Here is a 7,597-nt window from a genome sequence, read left to right as displayed (position 1 = left end):
TGTTGTGATAAGTATCTCATACCGAAAGAGTGTGATGGTTAATATTGAGTGTCGATTTGATTGAAAGATGCAAAGTAGTGTTCTTAGGTGTGTCTGTGAGGGTGTTGCCAAAGGAAATTAACATTTAAGTCAGTGGAGTGGGAGAGGCAAACCCATCTTCAATTTGGGTGGGCACCATCTAGTCAGTTGCCAGCGTGGCTAGAATAAAACAGAAGGAAGAACGTGGAAGGACTTCACTTGCTGGGTTTTGCGACCTTAATCTTTCTCCCATGCAGGATGCTCCCTGCCCTCTAACATCAGACCCCTAGTTCTGCAGCTTTTGGACTCTTGGACTTACACCAATGGTTTGCCAGGGGCTCTTGGGCCTTTGGCCACAGACTGAAGACTGCACTGTCTGCTTCTCTACTTTTGAGGTTTGGGGACTCACACTGGCTTCCCTGCTCCTCAGCTTACAGATGCCTGTTGTGGGACTTCACCACAACAGTGATCCTGAGAGTCGATATTCCTTAATAAACTCCCTTTCATACACACATCTAGCCTATTAGTTCTGTCCCTTTAGAGAACCATGACTAATACAAAAAGACAAATAGAAAATGAGCAGAAGCACTGGATGCCTGGGCAGCAGAAGGTATAAAAGGGAGAAAAATAGCTATTAATAAAAGAGAAGTCAGGAAGAACTCATTTCAATTATTTTCTAATTGTCTTCAGGGTGGGCCCTGTTGGACTGACAAGTTTAGAGTTAGTGTCACACATGTAGCAGACAAACCATACTTTCAAGAAGACATACACAGGGTGGAGGAGATATTTTGAGCCCTTTTTCTGCATTTACAAAACACTTCTGACTGACTCTTGTGAGAACCTATTACGTGCAACAAGACTATCTGAGGCACTCTTCAAAGTCTGAAAGGAGACAACCATTATGCAACATGGAGTACTTATTTATGTAGAATGCTACCAGCACTTCCTGCTTAAAACAGGAAGGAAGAGAAGAACTGACAGTTATAAACCCAAAATGAGTAAAATGAGGACTTTTAATCTCAGGAACAAAAAGACAGACTCTTACAGCTACCATTTTGACTACTCATGACTGCAGCTTGTTTGTTAGTTTGTTTAACTTATATTGGACTCAAGACATCCTGGAGATTGAATAATTGTCGGATTCCAGAACGTGCTTCATTTAGAAATCAATGTTAGAACCATTTCAGAGGAGAAAAGATGCCAATAATATCTTGCTGCAAAAAAAAAAAAAAGTTCAATGTTATCTAACAAGAGCATTCCATAACTGACACTAAGCTGATAAATAATAATCTTAGAATTTTATACTGCATTCCCATTTTCAAAGTGCTTTCACAGACCTCATTTCATCAATAGTGAGAAACATAAAAGCAATAGTTGAGGTTCTATGTTAAGAAATGTGACAAAAGTTATCAGTTTGAGTGCCTGAACACCATAATCCTTCACTCCTCATCCTGTTAAGTGTGTTTTCCTATTCTCCTGGTTCTATTATTTCTGTAAAGGAAAATGTTCAACCAACCAGTAACCACATATTTGCCCCCCGAGCAGTACACAACACACAACTTGGCCCACGGTTTTTCTGTATGGGTGAGAAATAAATTGTTAGGCACAACTTCACGGAACAAAAGGCAATTTATAAACTGACAAAATGAATTTGAGGCTGATTCACAGATGCATGACCCAAATCAGAAATGATGAAACTAAACAAGCCGAGCCCTTGTTCCATAACCATAGCTATTATACTTCTAGGGATTCAGCTCAGCCCTATGAGACACATATTTTTTGTGTGTTCTCTGAAGTCCAGGAAAAAATATCTTCATTTTTGTTTGTTTTAGTCAAGGTCAAAGCCTTGATCAGGCAATACAGGCTCCAACTGGCCAGTTGTGAGGAGCTCCTGAACAGAACAGGGATGCACATATTTATTAGGAAATAATCAACATCAGGAAAAGCACTTCTGATCATCTGTAAGCAAAACCAAAAGAAAAATCACCAAAAAAGTATAAAGCGAAAGGCCTGTGGAAATATTATCCCCCCCAAAACATCAAGATTATATTGTGTATTCAAATTTGTAACCAATGTTCCCTGAAGACTCACCTGTACAAACTACCAAGTCAGCAGAGTTAAGATGTAGGAAAGTTCTTAATGCTACAAACTAGAAATCATTCTTTCAGACAGTGTCTAATTCCAGTCTGGCAACTTTAAAATATAAATAACTCTGAGAGAGCAAAACCATAGTGTAAATAAAAATAAAGCTACATTTACTGGAAACATAATTTGTGCCAGGCACTGCTACATTTAAGGCTTTTAACCACCCCATAAGGTAGTCAAATTATTGGCCCCATTTTACAGACAAGGAATCTGGGGAATCAAGGGCTGAAAGTTGCATAACTTGTCCAAAATCACAACCAGTAAATGGTGAAACAAAGATTCAGCCCAAATCTATTTACCTCCCAAGCATAAGCTATTAACAACTAGGACATACAACCTCTCAGAATACTGTTTCTTCTGCAGAACTCTACCTCCTCTAGGAGAGGGGATGCTGAAATGAAAAAACAAAAAGAGGGAGTAGGTGAAAATATATTTGATTTGCTTCAAAAATTTTGCCCCAAGCTAGTACTGTTGGTATTTTTTGAAAACCAGGATGTTTCAGCAAGAGAGGTGAAGCTAGGTTAAGGGCTGGGCCCTAAAATCAAATATTTAAATCAATTTCCCTTGGCTGGAGGGTTAGCTGGTCCCTGCTGAAGTAAAGGAAATATGCCAAAGACAACTTCAGAGCATGTCTCTGGGGAATTTCCCCTGTTACAAGGAAACAACCGAGAGGTTGTTTTTACAGCTATTTACAGATCATAAGCACTTTCATGTGCATTAGCTCACTGTTCCCAGTGCAGTACAGGGTGGAGAGCATTATCCCTTTAGTCTTATTAATTACAAATGAGAAAACTGAGACTCACAAGGTTTAAGTGACTTGCTCTGCCCCAGGTCATACTAAAAGTGATGGAGCCAAAATAAACCTAGGTCTTGGGATTCCAATTTCAAGCCAAATGAATGTTTTCCGTTTACCTTCAGCGAACTCCAATAGCTAAGGCAGTTTTACAAATAGTACTTCAGTTGTCCCTAAGCCTTGTTCTTACACCACTCCCTAACACACAAAAACAAGCAGGAAATACATACAAATAACACCTGGCAGATGCTGCCATTGTGGTAAACATGGTTCCATATGTTAAAGTGGTCCTTTGCAACTAGATACTCAATGGCAATAATTCCCTGCCCTGGTAGTATAACACCCTCCAAGACCCCAAGTTATCTCAAAGTTACCCAAATATGTCTCTCCAAGAAAATATTTATAAGAAGGCATGCAGTATTTTGGGTGAGAGAAGGCATTGGGTAGGAGAGGAGGATGAACACATAGGCAATAAAATAATTTTATCTGAATAATACCTTATAGTTTATAAAGCCCTTTCATGTCTTTCATATTATTTGATTTTTAAATTCTGTGAAATAAACAGAGCTGAGATTATTGTGATCATTTTTTCTAATAAGAACACTAAGACTCAGAATGATGGAATAATCTATCCAAGGATGGAAAAAAAATCATCTTGAGATAGCCTTAAGGCTTTTGAGGGATCCTCTCTGGATTCAGTTTCCTCATCTATAATATGAAAGGGTGGGACTAGATTTATTTATTCAACAAATCAAACAAAGCAACACTACAACTAATTTGCATCATGTTTCCTCATGTGTAGAATAAGAGGAAGACATGGATGCTCTCCCTGGTTCTCTTCAGCTCTAACATTCTATGGAAATAGAATCTGCAGGACTCTAGAACTCACCCAGATTTGCAGGGCAAGCTGAAATTTGGCCCAGGCTCTCTGTCTCCCAAGCCTGCCTTGTGAGTAAGAGTTGGGGGTTGACTCTATAATCTAAACATCTTCTCTGTATCCTTCCCATGCCCACCAACCCAGGGCGTTAAAGTCACCATTACCTCCATCTTCTCATTGCATAATCCATGGTATGTTTTTCACATCCAATTCTCCCATCGATAGTGGATGACCTCTCCTATGACAGTCAGTCTTTGGGCCACTTCTCTTTAATGAATCTGAATTTTTTCAGAATTTTTTTTTTTACTTTTATATTTAGGTTCAGGGGTACATGTACAAGTTTGTTACATGGGTAAATCATGTGTTGCTGAGGCTTGGTGTACAAATGATTTTGTCACCCGGGTAGTAAGCATAGCACCTGGTAAGTAGTTTTTTGACCCTTGTCCCCTCCCAAACTCCCCGCTCAAGTAGTATCCAGTGTCTATTGTTCCTATCTTTATGTCCATGTGTATTCAATGTTTAGCTCCCACTTATAAGTGAGAACATGCATTATTTCTAAACTTGACACATTTCTAAGTCATTGTAGACAGTCTCCCTAATTAAGGAAAGGCCTAGCTCTCACTGAAGGTCTTTGCCTACTTCCTCCATTACTGGTCCTCTCTTGTAGCAAAAGATGAGGTAAGAGCAACTGGCTCCAGTCTAACTGGCTCCAATTCCTAGGCTTGGAGACCGTGAAGCAGGTTTCCTGACCACACACACCCAGAAGACTCTCTGTCACCTCATCTGCCAAAATTTCCTCCAACCCAGCCCACCTCCCCATCCATAGCCATCTCCAGCTGAACTCAGGGGCAAACACTAAGCAGCAGGAAGTAAAGCTGGAGCTCATCATAATCATGACACCTCTCATTTGTATAACTTTTTTTATTTTATTTTTTTGTTGTTGTTGTTTTGTTTTTTTGTTTTTTTCATTGAACCTTTATGTATATTTTCTCTTTTGGTCCTGTCAGGAAAGAAAGGCAAGAACTGCAAAAATTTATGTAAAGGAGCTCCCTCATCCATGCTAACCAGGTCCGACCCCCCCCCCAAAAAAAAACACTTTAAAGCCCACAAATAGTCACACACACTCAATGTGCTTGAACCATGCTCAGAGATCCACACTGAATATAAATAAATATATAGAGGTAGAAATAAATCTGCTTCCTCTTCATTAGACACCAAAAAACCTGGGTTCTTCTCCCGACTTTGACACTTAGTTATATGAACTTGTACTGATATTCTTTACCCCAAGCTAGGTATTAATTTTAACATCTGTCCTAACTTTGTGCTGTTCAATGCAGAGCCACATTCACATGTGGCTCTACTACTGAGTGTCTGAAATGTGGCTAGTGTAATTAAAATACAGAATTATTTATTGTATTAATTTACATTTAAATCTAAATAACCAGGTGTGGCTAGTGGTTACCACATGGCTAGTGGTGACAGCACAGAATAATGTACGGGGTAATGTAACATTACTTAGATGATCTGTACCATCTCTCCTAGGTAGTCTATGCTATTTTGTTCACAGGGTTCATTCAACCTCATCCAGCACTCTCAGTTAGAGGGCCCTTGCCTCACTAAAAATGACAATCCAGGGTTGTTTTATACCCATGGAATAGGCCCTGGGGCAGGAAAAAGGAAAGTTGTAATAGCCATATTTCCACAGCCAGCCTGACTTTTTTTTTTCATTGTCTCCATGTTTCTATAAGCTGGAACTGAAAGGTGAATCATAGCTATCCTAGTCTCTGTGAATGAGTGTGATAAAAGAAAAGCCTTAGACAAATTAAAGTTAACAGAGTTTAATTGAGCAAAGAACAATTTGTGAATCAGGCCATCTCCGAACCAGAAAAGGTTCAGAGAGGCTCCAGCGCTGAGGTATGGTTGAACATCTATAGATAGGAAAAGGAAAGTGACGTACAGCAAGTCAAAGTGAAATACACAAACAGTTGGATTGGTTACAACTTGACGTTTTCCTTATTTGAACATGGTTGGAACAGTTGATTACCTTTGTTTGGTCAACCTTAATGATTGACACAAGAGTAGGTTACAGTCTGTTTATACTTCAAGTTAGGTTGTAGTTCACTATGTACGGAGAAACCTTTAGGCTGAACTTAAAGTATTTCCAGAAGACACCTTTAGACTAAAATTAATTTAACAAGCATATATGTCTGTATAGAGCTGGGCTTTGAGTATAGTCATGCTCTTTACCCTTCCAAAGTGTAATTAGTATTGGCTGTGAAAAAATTTCAATCCTGGAGAAAGAAAAATTACTCTTTTTGATTTTGTGGTAAAATAATGGCATCTTGAGAGAGCCTCTTTCTAGCCTGTTTTTTCATCTATAATATGAAAGAGTTGGACTAGATTTATTTACTCAACAAACCAAACAAGGCAATGAGCTAACGGCTGAGGACACGATGATGAATCAGACATGTCATACCCTCAGGAATTCAATTTAATATAAAGTCTGAACCAGATGATGATTTTTCATTACCTCTTTCAGCTCTGACTCCACATAAGCTATGGATCCTGTCACTTATGTGTGAATACTGTTGCGACTGAAAATTATTTATCCTTCTACCCAAGTCTTAGTTCATTGAGACAGATTTCCCATCCAACTACGTGTTATCCCCACTCTCCCTCACCACTCCCTATTTGGTCTTCCCTATCTCAATAAGAAAGTAAGAACTGAAGGAGTCTGGGAAAATGAGCAAGAGTAGAGAGACAGCAGCAGATAGGTATCATTCTGGGCACTTCAACCTTTCCTAAAGTGAAAGAGAATGTGAGAGTAGATATGTAATGAAGATGGATGGATGGGAAGAGAAAAGATAAAGAGATGAAGAAAGGATACAAGGAGTCTGATGTCATTTATAGCAAATGTGGTGTAAATTGATCCAGCTGTACAAGGCAAAGACCCATTTGGGAATGGGTGCATCACTGCATTTCCCATTGCTCAGGAACACAGAATTAGCTAATGAAAGAAACAAGTAGGGGAGCACAAAGAAGAACCACAAGAAACACCCTCTCTGCCACAGCTATTTTGGTGCCAACTTGAAGCTCAAGGATTGAAGGGGGCCTGCCCCTCCACACCTGTGGGTATTTCTCGTCAGGTGGGATGAGAGACTGAGAAAAGAAATAAGACACAGAGAAAAAGTATAGAGAAAGAACAGTGGGCCCAGGGGACAGGCACACTCAGCATGCGAGGACCTGCACCGGCGCTGGTCTCTGAGTTCCCTCAGTATTTATTGATCATTATTTTTACTATCTTGGTGAGGGGAGTGTAGCAGGGCAACAGGTGGGGAGAAGGTCAGCAGGAAAACATGTGAGCAAAGGAATCTGTATCATGAATAAGTTTAAGGAAAGGTACTGTGCCTGGATGTGCACGTAGGCCAGATTTATGTTGCAATTTACACAAACACCTCAGTGTAGCAAAGAGTAACCGAGTAGTATTGCTGCCAGCATATCTCGCCTCCAGCCACAGGGCGGTTTTCTCCTATCTCAGAATAGAACCAATGGGAATGGTTGACTTTACACCGAGACATTCCATTCCCAGGGAGGAGCAGGAGACAGAAGCCTTCCTCTTATCTCAACTGCAAACAGGCCTCCTTCTTTCACTACTACTCTTCAGCAGAGACCCTTTATGGGTCGGGCTGGGGGATGGTAAAGTCTTTCCTTTCTCACGAGGCCATAACTCAGGCTGCCTCAGTGGGGGAAAATCTTGGACAATA

Source organism: Macaca fascicularis, chromosome X, assembly GCF_037993035.2.
Source record: "Macaca fascicularis isolate 582-1 chromosome X, T2T-MFA8v1.1".
Classification (NCBI taxonomy): Eukaryota; Metazoa; Chordata; class Mammalia; order Primates; family Cercopithecidae; genus Macaca; species Macaca fascicularis.
The sequence above is the reverse complement of the archived record's forward strand: the minus strand, read 5'-3'. Positions refer to the sequence as shown.